The sequence below is a fragment of the Mauremys reevesii genome, linkage group 9 (assembly GCF_016161935.1).
Source record: "Mauremys reevesii isolate NIE-2019 linkage group 9, ASM1616193v1, whole genome shotgun sequence".
NCBI classification, from domain to species: Eukaryota; Metazoa; Chordata; order Testudines; family Geoemydidae; genus Mauremys; species Mauremys reevesii.
Window position 1 is genome coordinate 14,772,920 of NC_052631.1, and position 20,521 is coordinate 14,793,440.

General features: G+C 39.1%; 1 protein-coding gene across 8 annotated transcripts in view; it reads right to left on the reverse strand.

Moving 5' to 3' along the window:
• Positions 1 to 20,521, reverse strand: part of FNDC3B (fibronectin type III domain containing 3B) — a 363,980-nt gene that overhangs the window by 258,297 nt on the left and 85,162 nt on the right. The window lies entirely within an intron of this gene.

Here is a 20,521-nt window from a genome sequence, read left to right on the forward strand (position 1 = left end):
GCAGCACATTCTTTAAAAAAATATATGGAGATATACTTATCTCATAGAACTGGAAGGGACCCTGAAAAGTCATTGAGTCCAGCCCCCTGTCTTCACTAGCAGGACCAAGTACTGATTTTGCTCCAGATCCCTAAGTGGCCCCCTCAAGAACTGAACTCACAACCCTGGGATTAGCAGGTCAATGCTCAAACCACTGAGCCATCACTTCCCCCCTTTAAAGTACAATATTTTCTTCATGTGACATTTACAGTTTGTTTAGTTGTTCCTGACATTTTGGCCATCATACAGCTCTTACGAGGCAAGAGCAGAGATAATAAAATCTTTAAACCCAAAAGAAAGCTTCAGGAACAGCTTGATAAAACAATTATGTGTCCCTGACACATAAAACTTCCTTTCTGAGACTTTCCCAAGTGGAAATTTGGAAACCAAGAACAAAGTATTTGTTTAAGTTGCAATTAAATTGTTAAACAGAGATCAAAGTAAGACATTATATGAATTACTCCCTAATTGACTGCATTTGTAGTAGAGCCATGCAAACTGCTACAATAATATTGACTGTATGCTTTATACAAAATGTTTGTACTCATCTGACATACAGCTCAATGCACAATAAACACCAGTGTCTCATAAGTAATGTAATGTAGCCCAAATAAAACACATCCTTGCAACCTCTGCATGATACCTTCACTTAATTTTCTGGAAGTTAGTTTTCCTACCGACATTTCAGATCTGTGATTGCTACTCCAGAGACCAAGAGATCATTTTTCTTGGGAACCTTCTCAAGTTAACTCTGAGTCTTATTTCCAGGGAAGTGAAAATACTTTCATTGACTAAAGGCTTTTAGGTCTACAGTTTATGGCCCAAACAAAGGCAATAAAATGTGATAGGAATCTAATTATATTAATAATTTACTTTTCATGAAAAATTCATGCAAATAGGGATCAGAGAGAAAAAGAAAAATGAATAATAGGATAAAAATGTGTTTATTACAATCATGGGGGAATTTTTCTTTTAAGCCTCAGGTTATTTATCACTGGATATCTGAATGCATCTTGTCTTCATTGTGTCTAGTCTCCAGGCCCCAATCCTGAGATTGCAATTTCTTTTGCAATCTGGGCCATGTGAGTGGTCCCTGAAGTCTGCAAGGAGCCTCGTAATAGTCAGTGGGGTTCCACATGCACACGGGAGTAGGCATGCATGGATCATATAATTGGATATGGGCCTTGGATTGTAAGCTCTCTGGGGCAGGCTCTTTGTCTAAAACTAACAGCATGCTTGGTGCTGTGTAGTAAATCAAAATAAATAAATAAATAAAATAATGAACAAGGTCAATAAGAAAGAACATAATTATAGTTTGCAGCTTTAAAAAAAAACAAAAAAAGGAAAGAGCAAGACATCCACAATCTGTACAAAAGCTTCCATAATGCAACTCTGCATGTCACTAAGCATGTCCAATTTAAAAAAAGCCATCCCCATACAACTTGTTCTTTTTGTGTCTTAAATTTTTCTTTACATGGAATTTGCAACTGACACTTAACTCACCCTAAGGCTATACAAATACAAAACACAAATCTTTATCTGACAGCTGAATATAATTGATCATTAAAGCTGTAGTTATAAAGCTAACTTTGTGCTGCAATTCTATCACAAGCTAAACAGGGTCAGGCCAGGTCAGTAATAGGAGTGGAGAGCTCCAGGGAAAATGCAGGTTGCTGCAGGAACTGGTATTGACAATTCAGTAGACCACAGTTTCCTGAGTCGGTATCAAGATCATACCCCAGCACGGTACTAGGGGGCACAATGCTATGTTTAAAGGAGATTTAAAACAAAGATCTCGACTATTTGTGGTTATGAAAGATACTATGACACTTCATGTAACTAAGTAGTTTAGGTGTTCTGGCCAAATTACAACTCAAGTAATTACATTCTTCTTACCAATCTGTACACCGTATATGCTCCCTCAGTGACACACATTATCAGTCTTTACTTTCTGTCCTGAACTGTTGTGTAGAATTCTGCATTGTTATGGCTCAATCCTGCTCCCAGTGAAGTTATGGCCAAACTCCTCTTGATTTTAGTGGGGAAAGGCTCAGACACTAGAACGGCTGACTTGTTCATCCTGCACAGCACTATAATCAAAACAGGCAACTGTAGCTGAGAACTACTACCATTCAGAGAGCTCTTTAAGTGAAACATCATCTCACTACCTGTAAATTAAAGAAACACCACTGAAAGAATCCAAGGCCCTTTTCCTCCACTTTCCCTTGGCCTGATAATCTAGAAGAGGTCCAATGGCAAGAAGCAAACAAGAATCTCAGTTCCACCCAGATACCCAGCTCCCAGTTTGTCTTGTAAAAGTAAGATGTCTTCCATAGTAAGGTGTGCAATAACTACAGCAACTGCAATCACAATGAGATAGTTTTTGTAAAGTGGGAGTTAGAGCAATTTTTCTAGTCAACATCCTTTGGGCCTCCTACGTACACACCAGAAGTAAAAACAGTAATATGATAATTCTTTAGCACTAAATGCAGAAGGCACCACCTGGCAGGATGGCACAGTCTGCTTCAGCTATTTAAAAATAGAAAAAGCAGCAGCAACCAAAGCATCCAGTCACCAAGAAAATTACGATACTACTAATTATACTAATCAAGTTTCTTGATATGCCTGAAGGATTAAAGTGGGACTTGTTTTAGTTGGATTTCATACATTAACATAATTGGTTTCAATTTAACTGTTCTTCAAAATTGTATTTCATAGTTCTTTGACCAAGTAGCCACAAATTAGGCTCATTCCATTTTGCAACTGACTGATAAATGTTCAAAATATGAGAATTGTCCCCCAAGGGAAACCAATTAGTTCTTACTTGTTAAATACTCTTAGTGCCCTTAGTGAAAATCCTGTAGGCAAACTACCCAATGTTTCCTCACCATTTGTAAATTGTTACCAAAGACAGGAAAGAAGCTCTAGCCTATGTCACAGAAACAGCCATGCTTGATTAACATGGTTTGAAGTACCTGATAGCCAAGTAATTGTAATTCTTAAACTAATTAGGATTACCAGTCATTGCATATAAATAAAAATGGTCTTTAAAATATCCATTTGATTTAGTATACACCTTTCTCAAGCATTTAGGTAATAAGGTCCAAAGAAATAGGTGCAGGGAATTAGAATGGAAAAGTTACTAGCCCTTCCCCACTTCCGCCCTGCCTGTAGCATCTCACTCATTTCAAAGCTCTTAGTTTGGACAACTGCGAATGACTGGCATTGTGTTTTTGTTCCCTCCCTTGGCACAGCTCCAGTATTTGAAACAGAATTCTGCTAGAAATTTACAAAAATGTTGTTATGAGATAGTATCTTCTGCTGGGAGTAAAATAATATTTTACACTGTTACACCATATTCACCTATGAAGACATCAGCAGGGGTATAAGTGGCGTGGGGAGCACACATCCTTCTAAACCTTTGATTCATTGTTTTTATAAGGATTATATGGCCTAGGACTAGCCTCATTTCACAGTACCACTTCCATGTTCCAGTGGTTTTGAGATTACAACAAATACAAATCAGCTCACAAAGTAATAAACAGATCTCACAATTTACACCAGAGCTGGCATAACTGGTTATGTTTTGTTGAAGAACACGAGTAGAACCCTGGTGACCTGCACCACATTCTGTATTACCACACATCACAGCCACATACAGAACCTGTTGCCAAACACACGTTTAAACTGTAAAGATTACTAACAGAAGTTTCCAACCCACATGCTCATTTACTTTGTATATGCAAGTTTCCAGATTTTCTGTTAAGTCATGAGAATTCTATTAAACGTTATCACTCACTTTCATGTAACACCTCAAGGCTCAAAAAGACACTAGGAATTAGAATACACTTCTGGCCATTTTTAAGACTGTAATAATATCCTGGAACACAACAACAGGAAAAAATTTGGTCAAAATACAAGCTGGAGAAGAAGGAGAACCTATTTCCTTTATGCTTGTGCAATTTCTGAAACAGCATAAATACACAGGCAAGGCAGATGTAGTGACTTCATCTCAATGCCATCCAATGAGCACTTTTGTTATTTTTCCTCAGACTATTCTGAATAGCTATTAGAAGAATGAGTGCCAGTGACAATTCTCTAAAGGCCCACTCTTCACTGCTAAAAAAGTGTGTTTTTTACCTGAAGGTAACTAACTAACTAACAGCTGTCTCCAGGTAAAAACAGAGTTTTACCATTTGGCAGTTTACAAGATAAAATTCAAGTGCCTTCGCTCCACTGTTTTTTTTACCTTGAGACGGCTCACAAACATTAGTTACCCAGAGGTAAAAAATGCACCTTTTTTGGCAGTGAAGACAAGCCCTAAGGGCTTGTCTGCGTGGGCCATTAGTGCACACCAGTGGGATGCGAATTCTAGCCTGCACGAGCGTGTTGTGTGCTAACTGGTCTACGTAGACCCTGCTGGCATACACTAAAAGTTCCCTAGTGTACATTACTGTATATTAAACTGTACCAAATTCTAGGTGGGATCACTTTCGCTCTCATAATGTTTGTTTAACCTCCAGGTGATACTATATCATCATGAGGAACAAATAAAACTTCTCAGAACATGAACTATACAGCATCACCTGGAGGTTACACAAAAACATTCCGAGAGTGAATGTAACATGATTCAAACACTCAGAGTGGAAGTGATACAATTCACTTCATCAGCAGGATCAAGTACTACATCAGAGACTTTGAACATGTGGTATGTATTTCTTTTTGATGGGGTGTATAAGTTTAAGTAAATTTAAAATCCAGCAAAACATAATTTTTCCATCAAGATGTTTTCAAGGCAATTCAATTCATGCAAAAATACGACACTGCCCGGAGGTATCACTGATACAAGTCCTGACTTGTCTCGGGCCTTTAGGGACATTAATGCAAAAAGCCCTTATAAGGTTGAGTGGCATTGTGCTTTCCCGTGTACCCAATCCACAGGTCCTACCTGGGTTCCATGATGAGCTGACAGAAGTTCTTGCATTGCTCCATGATGTCTCTGCCACCACTGAACATAGTCTAAAGTTTGAGGGCAGCCTTAGTTCCCCAGAATTTTCAGTGCAAACCCTAGAATGTCACCAGCATGTTCCTAACAGAGGCTTCAGGATAAGCCTTGGCTGTCACTTGAAAGATCTGGTAAGTTATTCCAAGTGGGTGACTTGTGTTAAAAGCACAGAATCTTTCAGTTTGTACTTGACGGGGGTAAGATTTTGCCTACAGGAGGAGGAAATGGCTGCCTGAGCCATTTTACAATAATATTCAATATAATTGTTCCAAAGATAGTCATAATGGAACATATGAAGTTAATAATAGTTTTGAAACTGGCTGAACTTGTTAATATTGCTTTGTGGGGCATATAAAGTTCCACTTCTACAAGAAAGCAGTTCTTAGCATTCTAAAATACAGAAATCATGTCATTACTCCACACGAAAGAATGATCCTCCTGACTGCAATGGTTTCCCACTCCCTGACAGTTGTGTACGGCGCACACATTTGCCAAATACACTTTGAGAACTAGTCCTTAGAAGGCAGCAAAATCTGGAAAAAACAAATGATCACACAGACATAATGACTTCTCCTCTGGAATGTCTAAACTAAAGATTGGGCTAAAGGCAACAAATAGGCTACTGCACCTAGCTATTTATTCCATCCTAACTTGAGGTCTTTGCTTTTGTTAATTTGATGGTTTAGCTAAAATATTAGTGGACAGCAGACCTCTTTACAAATAAGCCCGCAACATATGGCACAGACTGCACAGAGGGGGACCCAAGACAGAGCTGAGACGGACACCACATTTCTCCTTGCATCTGGATACAATACCCTCGCTTCAGATAAGGCTTCATGTCAATTTGAATCAGACTTGCTGGCACTAGTTTTAGGCCTGAGGATCAGACAGCACTTCAGATACCAGCTCTACAAATCCATTAGATTTTGCAATCCATTAATTCAATTATCAATCTGAATAATTCAGGTGGATTTACAAAACCTGGTGTCTGTAACAGATATCAATCAGATTATAATCAAGTCAACATACTTAAAGAAAAAACAACTGTATCGTGTCTAATTTTTTCTCCCAGATATCAAATTTCTCCAGAAACTGGATAAAGCTTTTCCTGTAAACACTAAGCTTTCTGAATTACAGCAGCTCATACTAGTTACATTAAATATTATACAAAGCTATTATTTTGCAACTCACTGTAGGATTTTTGTTGCAACACACAGAATTTGCATTGCCTGTGCAAAACAAACATTACTGAAATGGTGAAAGGGACAAAGAAGAAACAGTGATAAGGAAACAAGCCATTTATCAGTGAGACAGAAGGTAGGTACTGGAGCTTAATGAAGCTGATCAAATCAATTCCAGATCTGGTAAAACTGTTAAAAAATACAATGGGAGTAAGTCTTGCTTTACTGATTTAGGACTATGATTGTATTTGTGAACTGTATTAAAAGAATACAAGGACTGTTGGTTTGTGCTTCAGTTGTTTGCTAAAATGCAGTAGTACTGGCAGAGCCGTCCGTTGGGTACAGCGACTCGGGGCAACCGCTCCGGGCCCCACACTTGGGGAGCCCTGCAGGCTGGTGCACTTGGCCGACACGGTCAGTCCCGGAAGTGACAGGTCGATCTCAGAAGTGACAGATTCGTCACTTCTGCCTAGGGCCCTGCACCTCCCTAGAGACAGCCCTGAGTACTAGGCAAAGAATGTGGAGTTTGGATTTTAAAATACTGACACCATTTATTGGAATGTAATGGAACTACATTTGGAGAATTCTTTACACTTGCACAGATTGCTATATAACATCAATATCTTCATTAATGATCTGGAGGATGGCGTGGATTGCACCTCCGCAAGTTTGCAGATGACACAAAACTGGGAGGAGTGCTAGATACGCTGGAGGGTAGGGATACGATACAGAGGGACCTAGACAAATTAGAGGATTGGGCCAAAAGAAACCTGATGAGGTTCAACCAGGACAAGTGCAGAGTCCTGCACTTAGGATGGAAGAATCCCATGCACTGCTACAGATTAGGGACCGAATGGCTAGACAGCAGTTCTGCAGAAAAGGACCTAGGAGGTTATAGTGGCTAAGAAGCTGGATATGAGTCGACAGTATGCCCTTGTTGCCAAGAAGGCTAACGGCATTTGGGGCTGTATAAGTAGGGGCATTGCCAGCAGATCGAGGGACGTGATCATTTTCCTCTATTCGACATTGGTGAGGCCTCATTTGGAGTACTGTGTCCAGTTTTGGGCCCCACACTACAAGAAGGATGTGGAAAAATTGGAAAGAGTCCAGTTGAGGGCAACAAAAATGATTAGGGGGCTGGAGCACATGACTTATGAGGAGAGGCTGAGGGAACTGGGATTGTTTAGCCTGCAGAAGAGAAGAATGAGGGGGGATTTGATAGCTGCTTTCAACTAACTGAAAGGGGGTTCCAAAGAGGATGGATCTAGACTATTCTCGGTGGTACCAGATGACAGAACAAGGAGTAATGGTCTCAAGTTGCAGTGGGGGAGGTTTAGGTTGGATATTAGGAAAAACTTTTTCACTAGGAGGGTGGTGAAGCACTGGAATGGGTTACCTAGGGAGGTGGTGGAATCTCCTTCCTTAGAGGTTTTATGGTCAGGCTTGACAAAGCCCTGGCTGGGATGATTTAGTTGGGGATTGGTCCTGCTTTGAGCAGGGGGTTGGACTAGATGACCTCCTGAGGTCCCTTCCAACCCTGATATTCTATGAGTCTATGATAACAGTTCTAGTATTCCTGCAGAGCTGGATATGACATTCCCATAGGGTCACACTGAAAATTCTTTATGAAGAATGTCTACACTGCAAAGAAAAACCCATGGCACCAAGTCAACTGACTTGGGTTCACGGGTCTCAAGCTGTGAGGCTAAAATATAGTAGTGTAGACATTCCCGCTAGAGCTGGAACCCAGGCTCTGAAACCTGGTGAGCTGGGAGGGTCTCAGAGCCCAGGCTCCAACCTGAATCTGAATGTTTACTATTTTTAGCACTGCAGCCCGAGCCCCACTAGCCTTAGTGCCGTGGGCTTTTTATTGCTGTGTAGATATACCCTATGTTGTCTAAGCATATAGCTGCCATTTTCAAAGAGTTCTGCATTGTGTCTGCACACAGCAATTCCACACTTGCTGATCCAATCTGAAATATATGCTAACAAGTGAGATAAGTAGGCACCAAGGCCCAGACCCTCAAGGGTATTTGAAATCAGTGGGAATTAGGCACTTAAATACTTTTGAAGATCTGGGCTGCAAACTCCAACTGCAAATGCTGCACATTGACAGACTCAAGGATCTTTGAAAATACAGCCTACACTGTATATTCTAATACTGGTCTTGAAAAGTAGATATTCATCTATGGGCTCGAGATAAATCAATTTCCTCAGTGGTGGATTCATAGAGATTAAAAAAATTCTTTAGTTCACCAAAGGAATTATGTTTGAACTGTTAAATTTAATGAAGTCCTTCTCTGTTTGATTGTGTGCTATTCTGCTATGAAGCAAAATGTCTTGTTTTTATATACTTCTAAACTCAAATCGTCGGAGTTTGAGCCTTAATTTATTTCTCATCCTGTTGATGATTCATCCTTTGCCCCTCTCCTCCACATTATACTGAAGCTGCTCTGTTCTGCTCCTGTTGTGGGAGGCCACGTCAGCAGGAAACAGAGCTGGTTGCCAGGTCACATTCATGACTGTCTGGAGCAGTCAGCGTGCAGCACAGAGTCCATTTCTTTGGTTTTCACAAGTGAAGAGGGCTCCGAGCCTGGAAAAAGACTCGCCTCTGAATATACATATCACTATATAAGCCCAGCGTTTCACAGCTACTGTATGTTTAAAGTTTCCATATTTCAAAAGTATTCCAAAAATATTTCCAGTTACACAGAGATTTTTCTCTCTCCCTGGAGTATGTACTGTACGACATCCAAATTTAGGTATTTGGAAAGGACTAATATAAGCCAAATCAAACTTCATAGTTTTGTTTGTCTGATTTTCTTTAAAGGCCCATCTCAAGAGGATTGCATCAAATAGTTACTAATTTACCATCCTTACATCAAAAGCGATTTTTTTTAAAAAAGGAGTCAATATACAATATTCAGTAAATTAAACTGATATACTGCAGGTGAGAGTTACAAAATATTAATTCCACAGACACACAAAAATCCTTGGGTATTATTTCTCCATTGGAATTGCAGATTTAAGATGGAAAGGAAGAGCAAACAGTTTATTCTCACTGCACATGAAGCATCCTCGTGTTTACTTCTGATTTCTTGTACAACAACCTACAATTGGGTTTCTTTCCAGCACACTGGCATGTCTGATTAATGCTGCAATTTTTCATATAAACTTTCCTTCATAAAACTACAGTTTTACTGGGAACACCATGCAAGCACACTCCGAAGATGTCAGTTCCTTTGTTAAATGATGCTTCAAACTAAAAGGCAAAAAGTACAAAAACTCAGTATTATCCTCACATATCTGGAATAAAATTAGATTAGTAACTATGGAGAGAAGGATTTAGAGGAAGGAAGTTTGCAAATAAATGTACCTTCTGGGTAAATACCATTGGCAAAAAGGGGGAAGTCAAGCAAGACAGGGCCACATTAAATAATTTGCATGTAAGCATTCAAGGCAGTAAGATTGCTGTCTTGGGGCTACACCTTTTCGAACGGTACATACGCTAAGAGTAATATCACAATGAGAGGGACATGACTGAAAAAGGAAAACATTTGGGGATTTAAAAATGCCAGAATGCTAAATTTACTAAGAGAATAAAGAAAATAAAGCAGAAAGATGGGTGGCAAGATCTCTGAGGGATGATATTGAGTCTGCAGAGAGAAGAGACATAAATATTTTGGCTAACATAGCAGGTCAGGAGTTAAGAACAATAAAGAGTCATGTGATTGTTAGGAGTGACTACTGACCTTCACTGTAGTTTTTTTTTCTGGAGAACATTTTTGCAGATGATAAATCCAGGGCAAAAGATTGGTTAATAAGAGGGATTTTAATTAGCTGAACATTTGCTAATTGGATTAACGAGTATGTAACCGTAATACTCTAAGGAGGGTGACATAGTGCAAGCATGTTTTCTCCAGGCTAACTAAGCAACCTACACAGAGTATTCTGGGGCTAAAGCTCGAAAATGATATGCTGTATCCCCATATTTAGATCTGGAAGGACTCAGTTTTGAGGTGATTTGGGGGGCAGTTGAGGGGCTATGATGTAAAAGTAAACTAAAAAAGTCTAAGAGTCACAAACCAATATAAAGAACCTACAAGTAACAGCTATACAGTGCGTTAACCAGAAATATATCATCACGAGCTGGAGACAGGACACCAGCACATCCTCAACACTGAGAGTATAATACAAACAAAGACTAACACTTTCTATTAACAAAAAGAACAAGGAGTACTTGTGGCACCTTAGAGACTAACAAATTTATTTGAGCATAAGCTTTCGTGGGCTAAAACCCACTTTATCAGATGCATTGTTAGTCTCTAAGGTGCCACAAGTACTCCTTGTTCTTTTTATTTTCTATTAAACAGCACATTTCAGCCACAAGGTTGCCAGTGCAACTTACTGACTCTCCATATCAGCAAACAGGTAGGAAAAGTGACAAGGCAAACATCAGAACAAAATGCATAGGTGGACCATAGATTTTCAGGATGCAGACCCCCATACATGAGGCCTTACCCATCACTACCTATCCATGACACACATGCCTCTGGACACCTCCTGCCTGCAATATCTCCTGACAACTCTTTCACACCATGTTTCTCCTCCACACTGGTTGAGGCTCCGGTGGATAACTCCATCCCCATATATATCAGGAAACGAAGGAGTGAGTTGAAGGCAACTTACCTAGTAGGGTTGGTAAGTTAGGGAACTTGACCCTAACCAGGTGTTAGCATTGGATTCAGTTAGGAATTAGGCATGTCATTCTGGCTGGTGAGTTGTAAGGTGTATATACTGGTGCCTTTTTGTGTCTCAAGGAAGTGCTGGATCCTCTGAAGCCCCCCAAGAGGTAAGAGTAGCCCATGGTGGAGGAATAAACAGTCCAGAAATGTATGATTAAAGATCAATTTAAAGGGAACAAATATTGAGTGCATTGGTTGTTTCTGCTTCATCTGTTTCCTACGTATCTCCAATATGCTCTGATCAGTACATTACTTCATAACAAAAAAAATATGATTTTACACACACACAAGATTTTCAGAACAGCTCAACTCCCATTTAGGTACCTATATTAAGTACACAGATTTTCAGAAACACTCAGCACCTTGCAGATCCTATTGAGGACAATAGATGCTGCAGGGTGCAGAGCACTTGAAAATCTGACCGCTTAGGAGTCTACATGGGAGCGCTTTTGGAAATTTGGCCTAGAATATCCCTTTCTTCAAACTCTTTGCATACTGTTAACTAATTGACTGCTGCTGAGTATTCCAGGTAGGGTGACCAGATGTCCTGATTTTATAGGGACAGTCCCGATGTTGGGGGCTTTTTCTTATATAGGCTCCTATTACCCCCCATCGCTGTCCCAATTTTTCACACTTGATGTCTGGTCACCCCAATTCCAGATCCAGTATGTCTGGGTGCCATGTAGCTCCTGTGCTACTGAACATTCCAGGTACACTGCAGCAATCCACTGCCTTCAGTGGAATGTTAATAGACAAAAGCAGCAAAGAATCCTGTGGCACCTTATAGACTAACAGACGTTTTGCAGCATGAGCTTTCGTGGGTGAATACCCACTTAGACAGTGGCCACACAGTAAGTACAGGGAAATGCTTACAGGAGTTACACGCCCATTAATTTGATGGAATGCAGGTTAATCAAAGTTATACTTCTGGTTTTCTAGAAATCTTTTAAAGCAGTATGATTTCAGCATTGATATTTCATCTCACACAAAGTAAACTATACAGGTGCACAAGTGATCAATCTAGTAACCATGTGTGTACCTGCCAGGGGCGGCTCTAGCCATTTCACCGCCCCAAGCACGGCGGCACGCCGCAGGAGGCGCTCTGCCGGTCGCCGGTCCCGCGGCTCCGGTGGACCTCCCGCAGACGTGCCTGTGGAGGATCCACTGGTCCCGCGGCTCTGGTGGACCTCCCGCAGACGTGCCTGCGGATGCTCCACCGAAGCTGCGGGACCAGCGGACCCTCCGCAGGCACGCCTGCAGGAGGTCCATCGGAGCCGCCTGCCGCCCTCCCAGCGACCAGCAGAGCACCCCCCGTGGCGTGCCGCCCCAAGCACGTGCTTGGCGTGCTGGGGCCTGGAGCCGCCCCTGGTACCTGCACAGCAATGGAAACACTTTCAGGAAACAGTATATTCCCAGAGTTCGCTCAGAGAGAACTAGCAGTGCCTTAAAACATGCAACAGCTAGTTGGATTAGTATTCTTTTTATCCTGTTTTCCAAAACGCTCCACACATTTGCTCCACCCTACATTTCTGATCCTATATCCAGCTATTCCCCTGGCTGCTCCCTCCACTCCTCCAATCTTGATTTCCGCTCAGTCTCCACCCAGCAACAGTCCACAGTTATCAGCCAGTCACTCATTTGCTTGCATGATGTCCTATCTATTTTCAACTATTTCCTTCCCTCAGAGAAACTGAGTCACTTCCTCTCTTCCAATTTCACACACTACAACATTCTGTTCACTTTGGACTACAATGGACACTAATGTTCAGGTCCCAGCTAGGAACACACACTTCTTCCCACATTACTACTGTAACTAGTCTGCAGGAAGAACAAGCAGACAAACACACTACTTGCTCTTTCACTGTTTTCCCAGTCAGTTTTCTGTTTACTCTGTTCCAGCTCCACATGTCAAAAATCACATCAAACTGAGAATAAGCCTCTTAGCAACTTTTCCTCTTAATTTACAACATTATACAAATATATTCAAGTAACATATTAGAAGAAAATTTGCAGAAAATTAAGGATGACTTCTAAAAAAAAAAAAAAGTCATTAATTTGAACCATGATTGGAAGTTTCAGCATGCAACTTGCTTTCCTTTTAGAATACTTGCATTTAGAACCACAAGAAGCTAAAAGATGCTGTTTAAATTCACACTCACTCTTTGTTTTACATGACAAGAAAAAACAAAGAGCCCTTTAGCACTTTGAAACTCTTGAATAACTGGAAAAAAATACCATTTCAGAGAAAAAAGCAAACAGCAGCTTATGAGCATGTGCCCTTTTTCAGTTGTATTTTCATTCAAATCCCATGTAAAGCCAGTATTCAGAGTCAATGACAAACTATTGGCAAATACTAGTCATTGTGGTTTCACAACTGATAAGAAATCCTAGATGTTTATAATTTAGTCTTTATGGTTCAAAATGGGAAACCAAAAGAGAGGCAACTGAGGCCTGATCTCACATATGGTTGTGACCTTTACATGTTATAAGCAGATATATTTTAACCTGAGATTCCACCACGTTTAAAGCACCGTCTCCCTCACCTGGGTAGTACATTTTCTGATTAGGCAGAAAGTGACAGGTCACAAACATGTTTCACACACCACTTTTAAATGGTTTCCCAATTAGCATCTTGGCCAACATTACCTAAGTAAAATACACTCAGCAATTTGAATTCCTATCTCAAAAGTTGCTCTTATTCTTGCTATTGCATTTCTCCATCCCTTTCCCTCCTGCTCTATACTTTTTGTTAAATGCTTTTCACTTGCCTAACTTTTATGTGTGAACATTTACAACAGCAAACTTTCAGTTTGGCTTATTTGTGGCAGAAAATAAGCTTGGGTTTCATTTAGATTGATGGCAATATAAAAAATAGGTTTAGCAATAACTGCTATTTTGTGGTGTGATCACTGGTTAGAAAGTGTTACACCGTCTATATCAGGGGGTTTGTACATATGTAATCTCAGCATGGAAATGACATGCAAAAATTCAAGCTGTGCCAAAATAATCATTTCGTCCATATTATTCATACCATAGTGCAGTATGCATGACAACTTGGCATTACTGGCTTCCAGAATGAAAAAGCACTGAACAGATGTTTAACTAGACGTCTCTAACCCCCCAAACTAATCCCCAGCCTTGGACTTTTTCAATAGGTTAACATATGAGATTTTCTAATGCAATATCTAAGATTCAGCATGAGATATTAAAAATACTTGACTACAAAACATCAACCCGAGATCAGCCACTTGGGATGGGAACATTTGTTTGGATAAAGTCAGAAAACACTCAGAGGTTCATTCAAAGCTCTAACCAAGTTTGAAATGATTTTGTTCTAAGATTCAAAAGTAGAATTACTCTTTCATAGTCTAGGGTTTGTTTGTTTTTTCCCTTCTTTCTTCTGCTGCGCCTCAATTTCTGGGTTCACAATTAACGGATTTCAGAAAACCTTATCCAAATGGATTTACGGGTTTTAAAGTAGATTACGAACAAAATGTATGTTTTATTTAAAAACAATAAATAAAGCTGGCAGGGGTAGGAGACGAAGAAGATTACAAAACCTATTCTGAAAAACGATTCCATGAAAAAAAATGTAATTAAATGAAAGCAAAATTGGTTTTGTTTTTATTATTTCCTTACAGTGTTAAAACTCAAACAAAAGCACTGAGTTAGTGCACAAGAACAGAAAGTGAAACTGACCAGTCTACTTTAATTTTACATATTGAGTTCTATCACTGCTTTTAGTCACTTCAGAAACCCACTGGTCCAACAGGAATTTCATGAGGCTTTGTGCTCCTTAGGAAAAAAGCCCTTTATGAACAGCAACATATGCTTTCTTACACAGACAACCAGATCCTTTAGTCCGTGCAGAGTGCAACGGGATCATAACCCTAACTCTGCATTTCCATACTTTAACATGTTGTATTTCTTTAAAGTTTAGTCTCAATTCTGGAATTTCCTGCAGTTAGAACATCTGAGTTTGGAATAATTACACCACCTCTGTAATGTACTTTACCCTAAATTACTAATATGTATGCTCAACTTTAACTCCAGTTTAAAATAGTTTTGTCTGGGAACATCCTTGCTTGTCTTTTATTAAAATTTTCGTACATGAACACTGAACAAGAAACTCAGAGAACATTTAAAAATATCCCATAGAAATAATCTGTCGTTATAATGTGTCAAACTTAAAGTCATCCAGTTGGCAAAGGTAGGCCCAGGAAAGGCTACCAGGAAGTAGTCTCTGAACTCAGGAGAGTGCACTACAGATGTGGCTGGGCACCGAATGCAAAGGGCATTCAAGGGCGTGATGGAGAGTTTCTTGTGTTCTTCCTTCTCCCTTGCAGAGCTGGTAACAAACAGGTCCCAAGTGAATTTGTGAAAAGCAAAGAAACAAAAACTTCCTAGGAAAGTCATATAGGGCCATAGGCCAACACTAAGAGATATGGATGTCTAAAGTCAGGCACCTAAATCTATATTTGAACAAGTGGCCTGATTTTCGGAGATGCTGAGCAAGTACAGATCTCAATGATTTCAGGGGGCAGGGGTAGGGAGAGGAGTTGTACCATCAGTCAATTAGCTTTTCCTTTACCTGTGGAGTTAATAAGGTATTCTGCAGGAAGTATCGTTTGTTACCACTCTACACAAGGCATTAAAAGACATACTCAAAGATTGGTCATCCAAGGTTTATAACATACAAATAAAGGATGTCAATTATATTTCCATTGTATAACACTTAATTCAGTCCAGATGATCCGCTTCATCTTCCAACAGGCACTCAAACTTCTACCAGTACCCAAAAGAGGCAAGAGAATAAGTCTCAGATTTGGTTAAAATCGATCAGTGACAATATCTTATAGACAAGTACTCCTGTTCTTTTTGAGTTTTTAATGACTCCTTTCTTTTCATTATTTTGTTTCCTTTTGCTGTGTCCATCCAGATCATCTTACAAATCTCCCTTTTTTGCCTATTTCTTTTTCTTTCGCTGTCTCCTTTTGCTTTGTAAAAATTGTTTATAATTTATAATGTTCATTTTCACTTCCAGTCTAGTACTTTAAAACCACCTTTTCTCCACTTCCATTCCATTTGTTTTATGCTTTGTGTACCATAGAGTTATTTTGATAATTATTAATCATCATCTGGTGATGTCACTTTTTCTATCATGATTCTTCATTTTATTTGGATGTGTAAGAGAATGGCAAAATTCTCCTGTTGCTCTGTCCTGTTAGCAAGCATTTGAATCCAGGTTAATCAGTGCTAACTTCTGGGTGCAGGTGTCGGTCATCAGACTTCACCCTGAATAGAAGAGAAGCAGGAACAGAACACCACACAAAGAAACATGAGAGCACACACTAGGGTTTGGGAGAAACAGAGGACAGAGACAGGGTTGAGAAAGAAGGAACTCTAAAGACATTCAAGTCTACGGAGCAGGCATAGATTATTTTGACATGAGATTATTTTGAATTTGCCATTTTGTTTAAAAAGGCAGATGTTAGAACGGGTTACAGAACGGTTTCAACCATTTCACAGCTCCGGAAGGTATTAAGTCAGGGTAGAACATGCCTGATCTGCACATGAATGTACCAGATAAACTTCCAGTTGTAACATCCCTCTTAATGCAAAGTTAATGAACAACATCAGCACAGCAGAACAATCAACAGTGAAAGTATGAAATTGACATTTTGTGTAACTTCACCCATAGTTCACCATCAGTTCTAAGAGAGACTGAAAAATTCTGCTTTTGCTATGATAGGGTAACACAGTTAGTGCACAACCACTGAATCCCATAAATATCTTGCTACATGTAATATATACCATGTTTATTCAGATATTTTGAATTCTAGGACAGTACTGGTATTTAAAATGTGGTTTCATTTAAAATATATCTGGGCCCTACATATTAAAATAGTCTAAATTTTTAGGGAAAAAACACAAAAGCCCAAACTCTTACTGGACAAATTTAAAAGTTTCAATTACACAGCCGTCTCCATGTCTTTAACCAGTGATTTACCTCACGTACACACACACACACACAAATAGGATAAGATTTGAAACTGAACATCTTCTATCGGAGCTATATATCTTTAACAATCAGGTGATGAGTTCCCATTAAGGAAGGAAACCTCTCTGAGAAGCAAAAAGTGTTCAAACTTCTCCAAAAGTGGCATAAAAGTAAGTTACTTTAAAGTCTGAGACATTCAAAGGAATATTTATGCTATTCAAACTGCTATAGCAAATGCTCGGAGAGTGCTATAAGCAATTTCTCAAACACCAGAGATATAAATGTATGTCTCCTCTTTTGTCATTTTAAAAATATTAACAGGTTTATTGAACAATTACACTTGGAATGTTTTAAGGCAGATATCTGAGCTATTTAAATTCCATAAATATTTTTTCACAAAGTTTTTTTCTTCAATATTTTTAAAATGTCTTTAGATGCATTAATGTTTTTCTGCACTTGCCAATTTTTATTCATTTTTGTATATACATTATGATCATGTTGTGCAGTAAGGACAAATGAGATGATAGACCCATGTATGATTAAAGACCGGAATCAACAGGTCACAGGTTATCTTCAAAGCATGGCATAAGAAAAGCTATCCCAGAATAGGATACCTGAGCTTAAATAGCGGATTCTAAAATCCTTAGAAAGCAATACAAAAATGTTTTTCATTTAAATAAGTCATTCTCTTTAACCAAAATTAGATACAGCTGCTGAATGGACTCAATGTAAATAAAAGTGTTCAAATTTCCTGAATGGGAAATGTGGAAGTGGACTTGTCAGAGATTAGTTACATTAAATCAAAGTGTTATTGAAACAGCTCACCCAGTTTAAACTGATTAAGAATGATACAGCATATAATAGGCAGTGCTTCCTAATTTGCACATTGGTTAAATATGAATGCATTCCATTTACAAACATATCTTAATGCATTCCGTTTACAAACAGATCTTCACAGAGCATGTCATGTGACAGCTCAGAAAGCAGAAATAAACAGTTTCAATTCCACGTAGAACTATACAGTCATGAATTGACTTGGCTGATACCTCTTTATTCCATGTAAAACGTAGGGCTTTCACCACTGCCATTCATCTTGGCAGTCTCTTGCTGTGGTCTTAGGTCCTTCCCGTGTCATTTTAATGATTTTCAGTTCTGCTTCTGTTGTGCGTTTCCAAGTTGTCCTGGGTCTACCTCATCGCCTCTTGTCCTAGAGATTCCAGTCCCATGCCTGTCTTGTTATGTTGTTCTATTCTTTCCTCCCTGGGTGTCCTAGTCATCTCCATTTTCGTTCCCTAATTTCCTGTCCTATCAGTTTCTGTTTCATCCTCCTTCAAACATGTTCATTTTTTTATTTTTTTCTGGCTATCTGATGTTGAGGATTTGTCTCCAGCAGCTGTTTATTAAAAAAAATTAGTTTATATAGTAAGGTCTTGATAAGTCTCCAGGATGCATCACCATATACTAAGGCAGATTTTACAATGGTGTTAAGTATTCAAAATTTAGTTCCAGGGGAAAGATTTCTGTTTCTTCAGCTCAACTTTAGGGTTGCAAAAGTATGTCTGGTTTTCGCTATTTTAGATTTAATGGCTTCATCTGTTCCTCCTGTTTTGCTTATGAAGCTGCCAAGATATGAGAAGTGTCGGACCTTTTCTATATCAATCCCAGAAAGTGTTATTGATATTTCTTGTTGCCTGTTGACTCTCATAGTTTTTGTTTGTTCAGTGTTGATTTTCAGACCTATTAACCGTGCATAGGTCAGAAGATCATTTGTTTTCGCTGCATATCTTTGTGGAAATGAGAGAGCAAGTTGATGTTGTCTGCAAAGTAGCTGCTGTGTAAAAGTCCATTGTATACTCCTTGGTTGTTCTGTGGTCTCATTACCCAAGCTATTACCAGTAGGAAGGATATGGGTGACATAAGACATCCTTACTGACACCAGTAGTTAACCTGAATAGCTTAGTCTGTTCTCTACTGACTGGGCATGTCATATTTTCATAGAGGCTCTGAATGATATTCACAAATTTCTGGGGGATTCCACAGTGGCGTAGCAACTTCCATAAAACTGTTCTTTCCACTGTGTCAAAGGATTTTTGGAAATCTAGCACAATGACGTATAGTGATAACTGCCATTCGATTGACCAACCTATGATGATATATAGGGTTACTATGTAGTCTACGCACAATTTCTCCTGCCTGAACCCTCATGGTCTTCTTGTAGCCTTAAATCTATGACTTTCTTTAGTATATCTAGGATAAAGTGTGTAAGTATTTAATTATGGAAGGACAGCAACTGAATGCCAGTCTAGTTTTTACACTGACTGAGGTTTCCTTTCTTTGGCAGCTTCACTATAATGCATGGGAAAATGGTCATAAAGTGGCTCCAAGAAAGTCACACCAATGTAATGGGTAATAAATTCTGCCCTCAAGATTGGGACCATATTCATCTTCAGAACCACAACCTACTTTGTGTTTTCCTGTCATTCGTAATTTAAAACAAACCAAAAAAAGCACATCAAACAATATACAACAAAAGCCTCTTGGTGCTCTCTCAGTGGAGTAGGCTAGTATTTTGTGAATCTGGCGTGAAAAGATAATAAACAAGTTTTAGAATATCTCATTTCAGAAAAGTTCACTGATATTTAATGGCAATGCTCTAAGATTTGCCATTTCTCAAAATTTAAATTATAGTTATATAATTATCTTAATGACAAATTCTACCATGAAATAGGCTCCCTCTGCCCCCCAAAATATTCTTTGAGGATGGAAAAACAATGTGATCAATAATTTTAGAATGCATCTCGTCAGCATTTTAACAAAAGGATCAGGCAGTTTAAATACTATAAACCATCATTCCGTTTTAAGCCTCAGATTTCACACTTTAATCAATAAAACAATACTTCTGAGAGACAAACATTCTTCCTACAATTTAAGATTTGATCATAGGAACGACATGGTCAAAGCCGAAATCAGGGACATTTCACATGGTCTCGTATTAAGGCATAGGATTTTACTCTCTAGTACTATACTTTTAAGAGTTGAGATCTTCCAAAGGAGGGATCAATGTATGTCAATCACACAGTTGAGGCTGCAGCAGCACCATAAATTGACTTTTTAATTCATGAAGAGAGTAACAGCGTGGAAGTGGCAGGGCATAAAATCTTTTAGTACTGATTAACAATTGTTTTCAATTTCAAGTTAGCCCACAACACAGTCAGGGAGCCAAGCGAGGTCAAAAGAAGAGAGGTCCGACACTGCCACCAAGTTTCAAAACTGAGGACTAGAAAAGCAAAAGGTAAAAGAACAAAGTTCTCAACAAAAATATAATGAAAGTTCCAGTCCAGTAAAATCTTTCTAATGGGATTACTTATGTGAGTTAGTATTAGTCACAGAAGGAAGGTTTTCCAAGATTAGGCTCAGAGAAAAAAAGAAAGGCAGAGACAGTTGCCCCAGCTTTAAATATGTTTATGCTTATGAACACAGATCCAATCACATTTAAAAAAAACAAAAACCTTAAACAGACACTTTCCTGGATTTGTAAGTAAAGAGCCAG